The sequence below is a fragment of the Fukomys damarensis genome, unplaced genomic scaffold, assembly GCF_012274545.1.
Source record: "Fukomys damarensis isolate Sample0158 unplaced genomic scaffold, DMR_v1.0_HiC HiC_scaffold_24, whole genome shotgun sequence".
NCBI classification, from domain to species: domain Eukaryota; kingdom Metazoa; phylum Chordata; class Mammalia; order Rodentia; family Bathyergidae; genus Fukomys; species Fukomys damarensis.
In genome coordinates this window covers 55550530-55570771 of record NW_022900936.1, presented here as the reverse complement: position 1 = coordinate 55570771, position 20242 = coordinate 55550530, and the positions used below count along the sequence as shown (strand labels likewise).

The 20242-nt window shown below is 33.3% G+C and overlaps 1 protein-coding gene across 3 annotated transcripts in view; it reads right to left on the bottom strand.

Moving 5' to 3' along the window:
• The window catches only part of Nectin3 (nectin cell adhesion molecule 3), a 130111-nt gene that overhangs the window by 93938 nt on the left and 15931 nt on the right, over positions 1-20242 (bottom strand). The window lies entirely within an intron of this gene.

Sequence of the window (20242 nt, the reverse complement as noted above, 5' to 3'; positions counted from 1 at the left end):
AAAAAAAAAAAAAAAAAAAAAAAAAAAAAAAAAAAAAAAAAAAAGATTTAAGGATCAATGGCACTGAATGAAAGATGCAGAAACAACTTCAAATGGACTCAGCCACATTATCTCTGACAAAGGGGCCAAATACCTTCACTGGGAGAAAAACCGCCTCGTTAATAAATGGTGTTGGCTTTCCACATGTTGAAGATTAATAGACCCCTATCTCTTACTATACACTAAGCTAAAATCAAAATGGACCAAAGTTCTAAATATTGACCCAAACAATCCGCTAGTAGATAAAATTGGTAAAATTGTTGATGACATAACGGTAGTCAAAGACTTTATAAACAAAACCCCTGTGACACAGGATATATTACAAAGCATCAGTAACTGAGATCTCATCATTATTTTGGACAGCAAAAGAAATCACTAACAAAGTGAAAGAGACAACCCACATAATGAAACAATTTTCACTATTCCTCAGACAAAGACTATTATCTAGAATATATAAAGAACTAAAACAAAATCAGATACCCTCCAAATTTAAAGGCCTAATCCAAAAATATGCATCTGAAATGAACAGACACTTCTCAGATGAAGTACAAACAGCAAATAAATATGTAAAAAATGTTCAACATTGCTGATAATTCAAGAGATGCAAGTTAAAACAGCACTGAGATTTCAACTTACTCCAGAAAGAATGCCTATCATCAAGAAATCAACCAATAATAAAAACTGGCGAGGCTGTAGGGAAAAGACAACACTTCTCCAACGTTGGCAAGAATGTAAATTGGTAGAACCACTATGGAAATCAGTATGGAGATTCCTAAAAATACTAAAACTAGAGGTTACATTTGATTCAGCTATTCCCCTCCTTCGTATCTTTCTTGAGAGTTAAAAGTATCATATATCAAGTGATATATGCACATCCGTGTTTATAGTAGCACAATTTGCAATAGCTAAATCTTAGAAACAACCTATCAACAGATGAATGGATAAAGAAAATGTACTATATTATGGAGATTCCTAAAAATACTAAAACTAGAGGTTACATTTGATTCAGCTATTCCCCTCCTTCGTATCTTTCTTGAGAGTTAAAAGTATCATATATCAAGTGATATATGCACATCCGTGTTTATAGTAGCACAATTTGCAATAGCTAAATCTTAGAAACAACCTATCAACAGATGAATGGATAAAGAAAATGTACTATATATATATATATAGTGCACATTTTTAAGTAAAATACATTAAGACACATATTTAAAGATCACATTGTCTCTCTTGTGTGAGAAAATAAAAGTGTAAATAAAGACCAAAATGCATGATAGAGATTGGGAAATAGGAAGAAAATGTTCAAATGAGAAGGAGATCAAGGGAGAGGGAAGGGAAAGAGAAAAAAGGGAAAAGGAAAAACAAGAGAATGAAAGGAAAAAAAGGAAACAAAGCTTTTGTAAATGAGAAGGGAGGAGAAGTTGAGGGATGGGGAAAGGAGGGGAATAGGGAAAAAAGAGAAGATATATTATGTACAGGTACAAATTCTATACGACGAATGCAAAGAATATGTATGACAAATATACCTAATAAAAAATAAAGTTTAAAAAAATACACTGTTATGACTGAACGACAAAATAGGACTAAAAAGAGTTAGATGTTCTCCGAACTGGGAGAGAGATCTAAAGATCATTCCTCCATCAAGCCTTCACATGAGATCCCAGATCTGGCTGACATTTTGGCTATAGCGTGATGAGACTAAAGCAGAAAGTTTAACAGGGTCATGGCTAATTCTTGAGCCACAGGAACAGACACAATAAATAGATGGATGCTGCTTCAAAGTTACTAAGTTTCATGGTAATTTTATAATAGCAATAAATACCTTACTCATGTAAGTTCTTTTAAACTAAATACCAAAGTATTATTTTGGTGGATTCCTCTATTTTAAAAATCATTACAGAAAAGATCTTTCAAGACAGACCAGTGTGTGTGTGTGTATGTGTGTGTGTGTGTGTGTGTGTGTGTGTGTGTGTGTGTGTATTAATTTAATTTCAAGGAAAAACACTGGAAAAGCAAAGGTTAAAATCAAAGTAAAATAAACAGGATGCGTATGTGTAAATACCAAAGTTTCTCTAGTGTGAGAAACCAAAAGTGTAACTGACTAAAAGGTATTAACAGTGAAATATAAAAGCTATAATGTGAAATAGGAAGAAAAGATGTAACAGGGAAGGGGAAATGCGAGGGGTAGGGGAAAAGAAAGATGGGAATGGAATTAACATGAGAAACAAAAAAGAAAACAAGAAAACAAAGTCCTTGTAGGTAGTGAGGTGTGGAGCGGTTGAAAGGAGGGCAGAGGAATGGGGAAAAAATAAGAACCAAGATGGATTATGCAAAGGTGCAAATTTCCAATGATGAAGGTCTTTACATTGTATAACTTAAATGTACCAATAAAATTAATAAAATAAAGGGTAACTGACATTTGGGAGGTTAGTCATTAAAAATGTGAATCTTAATAAATACCCCTTCTAGTTAAAATCAAATGACATGAACCTCTTTCCATGTAATATTTATTCCCTTCCTCAAAACAATGGAGCAAAACATTTTTTGAGGGGATACTAATCTACACGAATACTACAGTCAATTATGTTCACTCACAAGTATATAAGAACACAAATAAGTGTTGGAGAGCTTACCAATTATGAAGAAATAAATGTACAAACTAAGAAGTAAACCAAAATTAGCACTCAAAATGTATAAACAATTGCTTTAAAGCTTAATTGTATATCTAATTAGTATTTATTAATGCATATAAAAATGCAGATGTATCACAGGATAAACAAGAAAAATATCAAATATGTTCAAATAGTTCTAAATAGAAACTTTAAACAACTGTCATGTACTCCTTTGGAAGGGAAAGATAAATAAGAGGGCAAATTGTTTAATCTAAGAGATGACTAAAGATATTACAGAAATGAACAATTTATGCTCACAATACTTAAGTATGGAAGAAAAAGTTTTGGTTCTTTTCACCACTGCTCCAAAATATTACTAAGCTGCAAAAATTTAGCATCATGCTCTTTCACACTTTTAAGTGTAATTATTAATTAATCTGAGACATATAAAATGTAGAGCACTTTAATAAATTTTAGCAAGCTATCACACACCTGGCACTAAACCAGAAAATATGTAAATGCATGAAAAAGCAATCTCATGAATATTACTTTTAAAAGTTCATATAATATTTGAAGTAATACACAGGCTCTATATTTAAATAAATTATAGCACCTCAAGAATTATCATAATAATGTACAGATATTTTCAGACAATTCATAACTGACAGTTCATGTGACTTTCTCATTGGGTGCTAAAAAGGAAAATTTTTTGCAGAAAAGGTTTAATTAGTCTTTGCAAAACAATGCTTATAAAATACTCAATAAAATTGTATAGAATCTCATAACCTAACTGGCAAACAACTCTTAAAATCATGTTAATTCTCCCTGTAATAATACAAAAATTCAACATAATTCCAGTGAAAATTCTTATTTAAAAATCTAAAAAGTAGAGTAGGTATAATAGCCAAGAAATATTACAAAAATGACAATGACCTAAAAAAGGGGAAGAAAAATATTAAAATAAATAAAAAGTTTTGTATTTAACAGTGTTGCAAATAGTCCTGGAAAGTACACAAAAAGTACTTAAAGTACACAAACAGACCTACAAATATTAAATGAGATATAAAATAAAATTAATATTTTGAGTGGAGAAATAATAAATTAGTCAAATGCTGAAGGAACTAGTAATATTTGCAAAATAAATCTTTACTTATTAATGAATACAAAAAATAAATCTGGGTAGACCTGAAAGCTAAATGTAAATTTTCCCCAGTGTTCTTAAAACCATGAAGAAACAAATATATTTTAAATTCTCTATCAGAATGCTCTGCTTCTCCAGGAGCACCAAGCACTGAGCCTACTCCTCACCTTTCTTTTCCACTGAAGTTTAGTATGGAAATCTAAATGGTCCTTGAGTTATAGAAATGTTTTATTATAAACATGTTTTATTACATTAATTTAAAATAAGTTAATCATACTATGATGTAAGTATAGCAAAGGAAGAGCAAACATGTTGGATCCTCAGTATCTACTGAGAATTCTAACTGGCTACCACTTATTCTGAGAGTCAAGGAAAAATCATTAAAATATGTTCAACATCTGCTCTATGTGTCTGCTTGATTTAGATGTTTGTTGTTTTGCAATATTAGATAAATTTATTATTCTTTCAGAGAATAGACGGGAGTGTTTCTTTTCCTACTTGTAGTTCCATGAAAGCACTACAACCACAAAAACACAACTTCCTGTATGTTTGAATACTCTGTCAATATCTACAAGGCGCCCAGAGGATACTAAGCGTTTGGAAATACACATATTTAAGAAGAAACTTGTGACAAAAATAACTTATGTACTTTATTGTATAACCACCAAGAATTATTCCAAAACAAGAAAGACATTTGCTTTGGGGATTACACTAAAATGTCTTAAATGGAAATATGAATAAAGTGACAGCAGGGCAGCAATTTTTTGTCTTCTCTCCCTTATTCCCATGAACAAGAAACCAGGGGTAATGGAGGTCATGACAAATGTATCTGTCACTCTCTCCTTAAATACTTTAATCATTATCTCACTGTTCAACTTATAGGAAAAGTAAGCTCTTTTAAACATTAGGATCTATAAGTACATGCAGATATTCTACAAATGAAATATTTATTTTGGTCTGTGTCTAACTGACCACACCACCAAAGCTTTTTAAGGCAGGATCTTTTCCGACTACTCAGATTTGAGAATGGTTACTGGAGACAACTACAAATGTAAGTACACATTTTGAAGAAACTAGCAATACAGCATCTTAGCATCTTCAACTTGAACATCTTCAACACATTTTTGGATGACTCAGATTTATCACCAATACATTCAATAATTAAATGAAATTGTTTGATACTGATGACTGTTTAAGTCATGTCAACTTCAAAAATGCAGGAAAAAAACTTCAAAAAATCTGCAAACAATACTCAAAAAGCATACAAAGTTAACTGAATTAACTAATGTGAAAACTAGAAAGTATAAACATATATTATTTGTATATGGAAGAACCTCTTTTCTTCATGTCATAACTGGGAAAGATAACAGATCACAGAAGGTTTTATTACATATTCTAAGGAGAATACTGAGTCACCTGCCAAAGACTGGTTGACAGAACCAATCATTTCTTCATTCATTCAACAATATTAACAATGAGGGACATAATTATGCCACACACCATTCTAGATAGTGGAAATAGTTTCTGCCCTCATAGAGTTTATATTCTACTTAGTGAAGAGAACTTACAAGAAGTATTATCAGCCTGGAGTGGTGGTACCCACTTAAGGCAGGAGGACTGCCAGTTCAAGCCTAGCCTGGCCAACTGAGCAAGAAGATCCCCCGCTTTCTCAAAAATTCAGATAAAAATTTAAGGAAAGCTCAATATACCCCACCCCCATCCTATAGTGAGAAATCTGGAGAAAGAGAAAACAGGACAAATTACTTTATGGTGGATACAGGGTAACTTTTTTATATTAATGTGACAAAAGAAGGCCTTTGTAGAATGACAATGGAACAAAGACTTTCAAAACAGGAGGATGAACAGAGAATCTTATCCATGCATTAAGTGATGAGATGAAGACATTTAGGGGGTAAGACCACAGAAGTAACAGGGAACAGACTAGACAAGCCATTTTAAGAAATGGCTTTAATCCTGAATAAGATGGGAAACCCCTGGAGATGTTTTTAGCAGCTACATGACATAGTCTAATTTACCTTTTTAAAATCGTCACTTTGCTCTATGGGAAGTCAGCAGGAAAGCAAAGACTAAACCATATATACCAGTAATGAATCTATTATGTTAATACAGAAAAGGAACATGAGGTTTGAACTAGAGTAATTTAGATGGTAACCTTATATAAAAGTCAGATTATGGATATATATTATTTTGGAAAACAGCACATAGGATTTGCTAATGGACTGTGTAACAGAATTTTAAAGAAACAGAGAATATAAAATCACTCCAGAGTTTTCAGTCTAAGCAAGTGGAATGATGAAGTTTCCTTTACCAAAATAAAAACTATCAAGTGGTATACTTATAAGGCTTACAGGTAGAGAGGAGCTTAGAAAAATTACAGACTGATATATGTGATGCCTATTTTACAATCAATTTTATATGTTGAATAAGCAACTGGATATACAAAAGTATGTTGTTGTTCTGGAGAAAGTGATGGACCTGAGATATAAATTTAGAGTTATCAATATAAAAGGTTTAGAAAGTCATGCAACTGGATGAAATCACTGATAGAGAATCAACAGTAAATGGAAAAAAAAATGAAGACTAGGGATTTAAACCTTTGAATGTTTGGAAACACTACAATTCAACAGACATTTTAAACAGTAGCTAAGAAACAAGACTGCCCAGTAAAAGAACATAGAAAGGACTGGTAAATTATTTCAAATGATGACTGTAAGTTAACAACAACAACAGCAACAACACCTGATAAGTAGCCACTGATTTTAGTTAACTATTTTGGTGGAGGAGATAAAGCTAAATGCCTGCCTAGAAATGATTTGAAATACAGACTTCTGTTTCAGACAAAAGGCAGTAACAAAATTCCTCTTCCACTTGAAACAACCATTTAAGGCAATGCTCAACAGGAAAAAAAAAAAAAAAAAAAAAAACACAGTAGAGTGGGCCCTATATATCCATGGGTTCCATATTTATGGATTAAAAAATATTCTGGATAAAAATACCCAAAATTTCTAATAAGAAAACTTGATGTTGCCACGTACTAAGCAGTAAGATGCATCCACACGAATGATGTGACATAGACATAATCTGCTGTAACTTCCCACCACTTCATAGATCCTTACTATCTCCCCAGCACTCATTGCTCATTGTTTAGCTTGCTTGTCATATTAGTTAGCTTTAAAGTGGTTTCATCTGTATTAAACATGTGTACATTATTTTTCTTGACATTATTCCTTAAAGCAATCCAACATAGCAACTATTAACATTATATTGTATATGATAAATAATATTTTGATGATTTAAAGTATATAAGGAAGACGTGTACATCATATGCAAATACTATGCCTTGGTATCTAGAAAGGAAAATTAAGGAGTTAGAAGATGGTCCTGAAACCAATTTCCTGAGGATACTGAGAGACTGTACTGACCCCTAAGATATAATAAATATAGTGAGTCCTGTAACTGGCCATACCTTATCATTTAGTGAAGGCCACAGTACAGAGGAAAAAAAATACTAAAGTAAAAATAGCCAGGTAGTATTCCGGAGGTGTATCCAAAACTGTAGTGAACTTTGTGCTCTAGGGAGGGAAGGAGGGAAGGAAGGGGGGGGGAGGTAGAGAGACAGAGATAAGAGAGTGAATGAAAATGAATCCAGACCAGAAAGGTTAAAATAAAGAGTATTCACTGAAAAAAATGTAACCTATGTAGAATATCTGAAGTAATCTAACAAAAGAGCTCCTATAAAAAGGGTTTTTAGCAAAGACTGTACAGTAGTACCTACACAGGACTGAAGAACTAGAGACACAAATCAATTTTATTTCTATGTGCTCACAATGAAACAATAGAAAATAAAAAATTTGAAATACTGTTGTTTAGAATAGTATCCAAAAATAAGGCTAAAGTAACTAATTTTTTTTAAATTATACAATTAAAAACTATACAATTTGAGAGAAATTAAAGATATAAATAAATAGAGCTACTCCTCTATGAATCGGAAGACTTTATATTCTTATGACATTAACTCTGTCCAAACTGATCTATAGATTCAATGCAATAAAAATCCCTTAAGCTATTTAAGAGAAACAGACATGTTTCTAAAAATCAAATGGAAATGCAAATTCCTGTGATCTTAATTAGGCAATCCTTAGATATGACATTAAACACATAATCAGTGGAATTCACCAAAATCAAATTTCTACTAAAATGACTACTTGTCTATTCTCAAATACTGACCTTGAGATCTCCGCAAAACATGTATCTAAAAAGATTATCTGACTAGGAGCAAAAGAAAAATTCTGTAAGAAACAAACCATCCAATAAAACTAAACAAAACAAAACAAACTAATTCACACTCACACACACACACACACACACACACACACACACACACACACAACCCTAAATTAACAAACCATCCAATAAAAAAGGAACAAAAGATCTGAACAAAATCATCAAGGAAGACGCATGAATAAGCACATGAAAATATAAAAAGATGATCAAGATGATTAGAGACATAAATTAAGAACACAATAAGATACCACTACATACACATTAGAGAAGCTAAAATTAAAAAGAAATGATACTACTGGTTAAACAGACCCCTCTACCCTTGCTGGTGGCTATACTGTAAAAGTTTCCAAGTTAAATAAACAAACACTGTTACAATCCAGTCATATCACTCCTATGTCTTTCTTTACCCACTAGAGAGGAAATGATGTATCCTTATATTGACATTTGCACATAAATGTTCATAGCAGCTTCACTGGTAACAGCCCATTAATGTAAATAACCCAAATGTGAATCAACAGATGAACAAATAAACACAACGAGACATTACTCAGCAATAAAAGAAATACATCACATTATGAATAGAGAAGAACTTCCTCAACTTCATAAAAACATCTATTTAAATAAATCATGGGTAGGATTATATATTTAATGCGAAAATAGAAGCTTTCTTCCTAAGATCAAGGACAAGGTAAGGATGTCTGCTCTCATCCTTTTCAACATACTAAAAGTCCTAGTAAGAAGAAAAGCAATGAAAGGTATATAATGATTAGGAAGTAACAAATAAAATTGTGTTTGCTTACAGAAAACTAAAAAACTCATGAAACTAATAAATTATAGTAAGGGAGAAGGACACAAAGTTAATACACAGAATTAACACACATTAATCACTTTCCTACAGGCTAGCAATAAACAGGTGCAATTTAAAATTAAAAACAGTAACATTTACATTACCACCCTAAATAAAAAATTCAGTATAAATCTAATAAAATACAAATGCACAAGATTTATATGCAAAAAAACTAAACTTCTGATAAATCAAAGAACTAAATAATTAGAGGGACATTTAATGTTCCCAAACAGAAAGGCATGATATCAAGATGTCAATTCTTTATATAGATTTAATGCAATTCCAATCAAAATTTCATCAAGTTATACAGTGGCTATCAACGAACTTGTTTTTAAGTTTATATGAAGGCACAAAAGACACAGAATAACCAAAACAATGTTAAAAGTGAAGTACAAGGATAGTAGACTGGCATCATGATGTACTGTACATTTATAGTAATCAAGATCATGGTACTGGCATAAAAATAAATCAGTGGAAAATAGAGCCCAGAAGTAGGACAAAATATAGTCAACTAATCTTTGACAAAAGAGCAAAGATAATAAATACCAGATGATATTATTTTTCTTATATAAAAATATAATATATTTCACAACAAATATTGGAACAACTAGACACCACATGCAATATGTAAATACAAACATAGCTCTTACCTTCTACACAAAAATTAATTCAAAATGAAGCATAGGCCTACATGTAACATGCAAATCTATAGAACTCTAGATAATTGTTACGGTTTAAATATGAAGGATCTCCCACAGCTTATGTACACTGTTCTTAATCCCCAATGCAGCACTGTTCAGAGGTAGAGCTTCAAGAGGTATATGGATCATGAGGAAACTGACTTTACCAATGGATTAATTCAGTGATGAGTTCATGACTCAGAAGGCTTAATGGAACATAGAGCTTAATGTCATGAAGTGAGTCACAGGACAAGACATAAAGGTACACAGATGAAAAACATGTGAAAAGATAGACAATATCCTATGTCATTAAGGAACTGCAAATTATAATAGTGAAATATCACTACACAATTATTAGGGTGAACAAACTGCAACCACTAACAATACCAAGTGATGCTAAGGATGTAAAACAACATTAATATTCATGAATTACTCTTGGGAACTCAAAATGGCTCATCTACTTTGAAAGACAGTTTGGCAGTCTCATACAAAGCTAAACATACTCTTACCATCTGATTTTGCAATCATACTTCCTGGTACTTAACCCAAATGAGTTAAAAACTTGTCTCTACAAAGTAACTTGTATGTAGTTTTACAGATACATACTTCTGTTACAACTTACAAACTGCATACCTTAAATATGCACACTTTATTACATGTTATTTATGTCTCTTATAAAGCTATTTTTAAACAGATAAAGATACATTAAAGAACATTGTGTACATAAGGAACTTTTGTAAGCATTTTTACTTTAATGATAGGCAGAGACTGGACAGTAGGTCACAGATGATGATGAGAGGACAGTGATTTTTTTTTTTTAATAAGACATATAGCAAATCCGTGTGTTGATTAAAAAGGAAAATTACAGTCCAAAGGAGAAACTGCCAATAGTTAAAATGATGCTTAACTGGCAGTATTCAAAGCATTGATCCATAAGAATCCCCAAGACCTTTTCAGGTTATTTGGTGAAGTCGAAAACTATTTTACAGTCCTTATTATTTGTCTTTTTTCCTACTCATTCTGGCATGAGTATACAGTGGATTGTTACATAAGCATGAAACTCTAGCTATAATCTACTGAGATAGACAGAAAAGATTTGAAAAATAGAAAATACCACTATTTTCCTAGAAAATATTTATTTTTATAAAAATTATTTGCTAACTTGTAATGGGTTTGTTACCTTTTACTTAGCAATTTTAATTATTTACTTTTTAATCAAGTAAATAATGATAGGATCCACATTAATCAAAGCTTGCTGTAATCCTCAAGTTTTCAGAGTACAAACTCATTCTGAGAGTCAGGAATTTAGCTCCATGGTTCTGCCACCTGTCTCAAAAGCGCAGATCCCGAGTTTGATCCCCAGTAAAAAAAAAAAAAAAAAAAAAAAAAAAAAAAAAAAAAAAAAAAAAAAAAAAAAAAAACTCATTCTGAGACTTATACACCTTGACAACTGCTGCTTCAAAAAGCAGGATTTCAGAGTCAGTTACAGTTCTAGCTATCAGTTATAACCATCAAAAAAAAAGGCAATTTTTTTAACTTGCCCTCTAACTACAGGTCTATGGTTGTCTATGAAGATAAAAAAAGTCAAAAAAATTCAGCCTTAAAGAGATACTTTTAAAGGTTTATATTTCTATTAAAACCTACAGGTAACCAACACAGTGAATAACAAATATACAAAATAGCAAATTGCTCCTAAAATACCTTTTGTACATTAATACTGATATAAATTTCATCCTACTACATTTAGTTCTGTTTTGGATGCTGTTTTTACTCATAGATTTATGTACTGTGAGCTTGGCCTTCACTGTGGCAACGTTGAGTAGTAAGGAATCTTTAAACCGCAGAGCCTACTGGGAGATCCTGAGGTCACTGAGGGCTGGGGAAATGCCATCAGAATGACTGTGGAACTCCAGCAGCTCAAGATGTTTCAAGATGTGATCTTCCTTTACACATGCACTTTCATCATAATGTGAGAAGCTAAAAGGCCCTCACTAGAATTGATCCAATGCCAGGAACATGCCCTTAGGCCTCCAGACATATAATCTAAACAAGCCTCTTTAAAGTTAGCCTGTCTTGAGTTATTATGTTGTATTAATGAAAAACAGACTTGTACAATTATGATACATTTAACAATCTTTTAATAATTTCAGGCTTCACCACCAATGCTGTGGTGTTTAAGCTTAACTGTATCAACTTGAATGGCCTATGACAGTGATGGTGAACCTTTTAGAGATTTCAACGATAACAGCCCCACTGGGCATGTGTGTCCTAGCTTCACCACCACTGGCCTAGGAGGTTCAGAGAATTAGTAAAGCAAACTTCGGGTGTGTCTGGATGGGTCAGAGGAGTGTGACTTTGGGTACCATATCCAGTTCCTTGTGTCTTCCCCTCTGAAACTTTTCCTATGCTCTGCTTCCTGGTCACCATAAACTAAGCAGCTCTGCTCTGCCTCACCCTTTCACCAGGATGTTTCTCTTGGAGCCAGCTGACCATGGACTGAATCACATGAAACTATAAGTCAAATTAAACTCCTCCTTCTTTAAGCTGCAAGTGCCTGGTACTGTGTCTAAACAACAGGAAAGCTGATACAAATGCTTTTTATTGTCACCACCTATTCTTAATCACTACCTTCTAATTCCAAATAAGGACAAACTCTTGATTTAAACAATAAACATAAAGGTTCTATATACTTGAACTTACTTTATGTTAAAAGTACAACTTCTTCATATTTTCAGAACACAGGCACAACATTTTAGATCAAGAAGAAAATTTACAGAGTAACTGATAATAATCTTCCCTTTGCATATGACTAGCTAGGGGCAAAATACACACAAAAAGCAGGCTCCTAGATTTGAAAAGCCCCTTTTTCCAAACTCATAATAATCACATTACATGTAAAAAAAAAATCTAAGGTTTCACAGAAAGAAAAAACTTTCAAGGTTACTAATCAGGACATTCAAAAGCTCAATGATTTTCAAAATAAGGTGGAGTGAACTACAGTTCCAAAGACAACATTGCTTCTACAAAAGGTGAAACACATAAGCAAGATGGCAATTAAGAATGTGTTCTTTTGATTCCCACTTCATTCTGAACTGCTATTAGCATTTTTAAGTACTGAAATTATTATTTAGAAATTTAAAGAAGTCTATCAACATGTAACTTTTATTGTAAGAATAAGGTGACGCTATAAAAACTAGTGCTTATATAATACCTACTATCAATTCTCATAAAAATAAAGTTTTCTATAATAATTCAGGTAATCACATATACACATATGTCAACATGCACAAATGCCAAAAATTTTAAACATATTGTTTAAAATTTGAAACTCATTATTCTCTAAGTAGGTATGTGTGGGCCTCTTGTTTAGTAGTATACTTTTCAGACCTAAGAATGAGCCTTACAACTGAATGAAACTGGGCATGGTGGCACAAACCTAAAACGCCAGCACTCCTTTCAGAGGCTGAAATAGGAGGATAGTAAGTTCAAGTCCAGCCTAGGCAACTTAGCAAGACACTAAAAAAACAAAGAACCCTCCTCCATTGTTGGTGGGAGTGCAGACTAGTGCAACCACTATGGAAATCAATATGGAGATACCTCAAAGAGCTTGGACTGGAGGTTCCATTTGACCCAGCCATCCCTCTGCTGGGTATCTTTCCAAAAGAACTAAAAGAATCATATCACAGAGAAGTATGTACACCCATCTCTCTAGAGGCACAGTTTGTAATAGCTAAATCTTGGAAACAGCCTATTTGCCCATCCGTTGGAAACTGGATAAAGAAGTTGTGGTTTTTCTATAAAATGGAGTATTACTCAGCCATAAAGAGCGAGAGAATAGATTCATTCATAGGAAAATGGATACATATTGAAGATATACTCCTAAATGAAATAAATAAGTCACACATGTGTAAATACCAAATAGTTTCCCTGGTGTGAATATTCTGCAACAATGCATAAGATTCTAATAAGATTACTGACATTTAGAAATTTGAAGAAAGGAGCTAAAGGTGTAGGGAAGGTGTGATGCGTAGGGGAAGAACAAAAAGGGAAAAGAAAAAAATGTGAGAGAATGAAAAGATGAAAATAAAGTGTTTGTAGATGGGGGAGGGGGGGATGAGGGGAGGGCAGAGGTAAGGGGAAAAAATGAGAATCAAGACTTGCCATGTAAAGGTACATGATCCCAACAATGAATGTAACTGTACTGTATCCCTAACATGTACCAATAAACTCAATAAAATTAAAAAAAAAAAAAAACAAAAAAAAAAAAAACAAAGGGCTGGGGATATGGCTCAGTGAGAAGGCGCTAGGTTCAAACCCCAGTACTTCAAGGGTGGAAAGGGGAGACTGTGGATGAGAGTAGAATAAATAAGTATGAACTTTCAAGCCACATTAACCTATATTTAAGAACACACAGATCTCTGAGTTCTTGCCAGTATAATTGAGTAAGTACTTCAGCCAGTTTTATCGCCTATAAAATGGGACTATTATCAACTTATAAACAAGTTTAGGAGCAGGCACTTGTTAAGCACCAGGAATAATTGCAAGAATTGTTGAAGCCTCAGAGAAAACTAAAACCTGATTCTATAATGGCAAAGATTTGCACGGTTATTTGTCTCCCACTCACTCCCAGTATCACCAGGGGTTAGGAGGTTGAGTAGAGAATATGTGCAGAACTGAAATGGTCTAGAATTAAGGTATTGAAAGACTACTATATTTAAAAATACTGGCGCAAGGGATTAGATATTCTAAGACAAATCTTGGTAGGAAATGGAGTGAGTTAATATGGACAAAACACAGGATGTATATACAGCACAAATTTAGAGTCTAAAAATTTATGGAATTCCATTCACTAAATATTTAGTACTATGTACTTAATACCTTATAAGTACTATGTTTTATACTTTATATGGTAGAGAGCAGTATAGCCTAAGACATCTAAAGAGCAAAGAGTATAGAATAAATAATCACATACAAAGCCGTAAGTGTTACAGGTAGTGACCGCATAATTTGTTATCCAAGCTAAAATACTGCTTACAATGAAAGTAGAGTGGCAGAACATCAGAAATATTATAGTTGGTCAGACAGGGTTAGGCCCTGGAGGGAGGGAGTGAAGAAAGATAAGTACACATCACAACTGTCTCTGGAGGCACATCTGTCAAAGGCCAGGCCTCAAGATAAAGATAGAATGACCAGGCCTACTTGCCTTCCTGAAGAATAAGCAATAATTTGAGATTATACTATATAACTGGCATCACCTGGTCCAGTGAAGTTCACCTAGACATCAGTCACCCAAGTGGATGACCGAAGTATCCAGACCCATCTCTTCCTATAAATGACTTGGTTCTTTTCCAGGTACCTTTGCTATGTGAACTGCTTCCCTATTGTAGTAGCTAAGCAACTATACTTATAATCTTATTGGTTGAATATAGTTTGTCCCATACTGTACTCATCTCATGATTTTGTATCCATCATGTGATCTTGTTTTGTAAAACATTCTCAGAGAAGTGGCCTGTGTAGAAACCCACTTTTGGGTCCCCTCCTGTCTCTCAGGAGTTTTCTCTCAATAACTCTTTGCTACTCTTAACCTGTGTTGTTCCTTAGAATTCATTTTTCAATTTTGGGGAACACAAACTTGGCATAACTAGAAGGCTGGGAGTGACACTTTCTCCTGAATTATTAACAGTAGAAGAACAATAATTACACCAGCGTAAAAGTTGTAAGTCCAGACATGGCAGGGCAAAATGGGATATAGCACCCTTATAACAGCTATTCTAGCTAAGAGTATAAAGGTAATAAAGAGACTTGAGAAAGGAAATGACAGAAATGTAGAACAGGAAAACCATATGTATAAAGTGAAATTTTCCTTCAACTATGTCACAGCTAGTGATTGCATGAGAATAGTGGCACTGAAAAGGAATATAGGTGAGAAGAGTTTTTTTTTTTTTTTTTTTTTTCGAGCAGGGAAAAGGCATTAAAGGAATACATGAGAATAGGCACTGAAAAGGAATATAGGTGAGAAGAGTTTTTTTTTTTTTTTTTTCAGAGCAGGGAAAAGGCATTAAAGGAATAAAATGCAAAGCTACAGATAAAGAAAATATCAACAGTTCAAAGGTGTCAGAAATATCCAAATATCAGAAACAAGGTAAAAAGAGATAAATCCAGAAAGGCAAATTCTTAACACAGCTTGATAACCTTTCAAAAAAAAATATAATTAACTTAACAACTCATCTGTATGGGTGGGTCATTATGTTAGAGAAGGACAAAAAAAAAGGAAGCATAATCTGGAAAACTAAATGAACATGAAGGGAAATAGAAAATATAAGATGAAAACAGTCAAGCAAATTAGCAGGTGTGTCAGGATACTCATCTAGCATTTTACATGCTATACACAAAAAAGAAAGCACAGATGTAGAAAGAGCAATTAGGAGATATGAAAGTGTGACGGTGACCTTACTTGAAAAAAGATCTTTGTAGATGTAACAAATCTATCTAAGAGTCTCAGAATTAAATCACCTTGGATTATGCAGGTAGGCTTAAATCCAATGGCCAGTGTCCCCATAAGAAATATACAAAGAAGAAACAGAGAAGAAAGCCATGTAAAAAACACAATGAAGGCCTGGAGTTATATTCACCAAAAGCCAGAAAAAACAAAGAAGGAAATCTCCCCTTAGGAGCCTCTTTCAGGAACAAGGCCCTGACAACAGCCTGATTTTGGATTTCATCATTCCAGAAATGTGAAAGAACAAATTTATTTTAAGCCAAAATTTATAGTAATTTGTTATAGCAGCCCTAGGAAACTAATACAGGAGACTGCTATATCATGCATAAAATAATACCAAGAATAAGAAATATGAATAGAAGCAATGCAAACATTTGGATTTACAGACTGCGTAAAGTCCCAGAATCACTGCTGATTTGAAAATATTTTCTCTTCTCCATTCCAAATCCAGAGAAAAGTTTTACGATTAAAACCAAAGAAACAGAATTACAACCTCAGTAGTCCTCAAATTCTTCACCTAGAAAAGGAAAAATCTGGACTACAACAGTGGTTTTTCAAGTTTTTCTCCATTTCTAACTCAAAGGCCATGGCTTAGAGCTTCCATAACAAAAACTTTACTTTAGTGAACATAATTGTTTTAAAGAAAAGGAAAAGAAAATTTTATGTCTAGAGTCCTTTTCAGCACTATCAGACAATTTGTTTCATCTGCATTTTGTATAAAAGAGTCAAAGGTTGACCCTGAAAATTTATACTATAATCCCACCACACTTGTTCTACCCTAATTTCCATAAAGCATCTCAACAGCACAGCAAATGTTCTTACATTTTGAATCTAGTTAAATTCTTGAATTCAATATAGCATTCAATGTACCAAGCAATATCACTATACAAAAATAATGTAAGGTTACTTTTTTATTGACACCAAGACAGAGATAATCATTCTCTACATCTGTAAAGTAGGGAGATAGATGGCCTGAGCATATATAAATGTGATTATAATTTTTGATGGAATGGGAGCCAGTATGCAATTCTATGACCTGTAAGTCAACAAATAATTTATTCCAGTAATTCCTTCTGATCAAGAGAGTACCAGAATGAAATCTGTGAAACTCATCAATAACAGAAGATTTATAAGAAGTCTCAGAAGTGATGGTCTTTTACTATGACAGTTAACATAAAAAGCCTAAATTTCTATCCTTGAAAAAGTCTTCTTTCAAGATTGGCTCTTGAGTGGCATCAGGGTGGATGCTCAGATTTTGGAAGGGTTGCTACCATTATCTGGTAATAGTGATGCACTAAGTCTAAATTGTTTAACGAACAATATGCATCTTGGTGAATACCTACTTTACTTCTGGGAGTCTGGAATTTGGGAATGTACTAGGCAAAAAAAAAAAAAGTCTTTACAATAAGCTCCCAATTAAAATCCCTGTGCAAAGAATCTCTAAACAGCTTCTTTGGTTGGCAATATTTTACATGCACTGTCACAACTTGAATTATGTGCATCCTATGGGACTCTGAAGCTTATGCCTGGTTTTCCTCAGATACCTCATGATCCTTTGCTAGCAGTGCTTATATTCTTTTGTTGTAATAAATCACAGCACTGACTAGGACAATATGCTAAGTCCCAAAGAATTACTGAATGTGAGGGTCTTGAAGACCCTCCAATATGTCTCTTAAGGAAGATATATCATCACAGAATGCATCATAGCACTAAATAAAATCATGACACAGGCAAAAAATAAAACTCAAAAGTGAAGAACAGAAATATCTTAAACACTTCCATTCATATTTTTCAACAAATCTAAACCTATAGGTAAAATATTTATAAGTATTATAAAAGTCCAATAAGTATAGAATAAGGCAATACATATAAAATACACATTCTAAGTGATAAGAAAATATTGTCATTGGGTTTTTTTCTTTGAGGTACAGAAATGATACTATCTTTTAACCGGCAAGTTTATATTTAATGAAATATGATGTCATAATTTGATGTGCTAAAGCAGTAAGCACCTCATGTATGAGAGAGCAATATAAATTACTATACTCAAAAAAGTAGCAATAGAAAATGAATTATTTCTATTGTTTCCATATTCCGTGCACTTTCTAAATTTTTAACGTAAAAGATATTTACTTGAATCATGTACAATTCTCAAAGTTTCTAAGAAAGCATTAACACAGATACTTTTACACTACTGGGATGTATGCATTATCAACTTATTGCTTCTCAGTTCCAAATACACCCTTCTACATATGCTCTACGATGAATGGTATTTCTCTGTTAACATGTACATAGTTCTGAACATGAGATGGTACTGCAGGAATACTGCAGGAAAAAGAGACTATTAGGATAAAAGAGTTCAAGTGTGATAATTAATCTTGATTGCCAACTTGACTGGCTTGACAGATACCTAGTATATTAGGAAAGTACACTTTTGGTTGTTTATATGTCTGAATCATGGGGCATGGGCTTGGGGACTATATCTGGTCTCTAACCCTTTCCACTCTGGTTCTGAAACAGTGAATATAAACCTCTCCTCATTTAAGTGCACATATAAGGTATTTTGGCCCAGCAATGAAAAGGTGACTTTATTAGTCACTTTCCTGTCACTAGGACTAATTATCCCACACTACAACTTAAAGGAAAAAAAGGTTTATTTTTGTTCATAGTAGAGTTCACAGCTAGATGATTCCAAGGCAGGAAAGGCACGGTGAAAAAGGGTAGGCCAAGGCAAATCTGCTCAATCTATGGCAGCCAGGAAGCAGAGACCTAAGAAAAAAAGGAAGGAGCCAGGGACAAAAATAAACCCTTCCAGGTCATGCCCCCTCTTCCAACCAGGCCTCATCTCCTAACAATACATTCAGCTGTGAACACAACAATGGGTTAAACCACTGGTGAATCACCTTCCAAATGCCCCACCTCTGCCTTCATAACACTTTGGGTTGGGGGGGACATTTTAGATCTAAAGCATAACAGTGCCCAGCACATCAAGGTTGCCAGATATAAAATCAATCCAGAAAATTCAGTTACATTTCTATAAACTAGCAATGAATAATCTTAAAAGTGAAAATTAAGAAAATAATTTTATTAATAACATCAGTTAAACACTGAAAACTATGAAAGTGTTAAAAGTTATTAAAGAAAATCTAAATAGAAAATTAACCCATATTTTTGAATGAAAAAATACTACTGAAAGACAATTCTCAAATTACCCTATAGATTCAATACAATTCTCTACTAAATTCAATCTTAATATTAAAAGGAAAGGAAATAAGAGCAAAACAAACTTTTAGAACAGAGTCAAGGGACTAACACTGCCCAATTTCAAGACTCTGTAAAACCACAATAATCTAATAGTTAGAAATGTGAAATAGAAAAGATTTAAAGGGGAAGAGAAGTGGGAGGGGTAGGGGAAAGGAAAAAATATGAGAAAGGGAATAAATGGAAACAAAGCCTCTGTAAATAGGGAGGGGTGAAAGGGTGGAAGGGGCATGGGTAAAAAATAAGAACCAAGACACATCATGTAGAGGTACAAGTTCCTAATGATAAAGATAACTGTATTTTTATACCTAAAATGTACCAATAAACTTAATGGGGGAAAAAACTGTAATACTAGGTCCCTGCAGTGCCAACATTCCAAAACAAATGAAGTCAGACCACTTCTTCATACCATAACAAAACACTGAATCAAAATAGATCATACACATAAATGTAAAGAGAAAAAAAATACAAAGTCCTAAAAGAAAATACAGTAGTAAATCTTCATAAACTTGTTAGTCAAAACCTTCTTAGATATGATACCAAAAGTATAAGCAAAAAAGGGATAAAAGAGAGAAGGAAAGAGGAAGCAGGAGAGGAGAGGAACAAGGACAGATAGAGAGACAGGGACAGCCAAAGAAATTGGTTTTCGTCAAAATTAAACTTTTGTGCTAAAATGGAAAATATAATCCAATGAATAAAATAAAATACATGCAGATCACTTGTATGAGTTACTAGAAAATCAAAAGAAAAACCTGCTGAAATATGGGCAATGGATGTGAACAGAAGTATATTCAAAGATACAATAAGTGGTGAATAAACAAATGAAAAATTGCTCAACACCATAAGCCATCCGAGAAA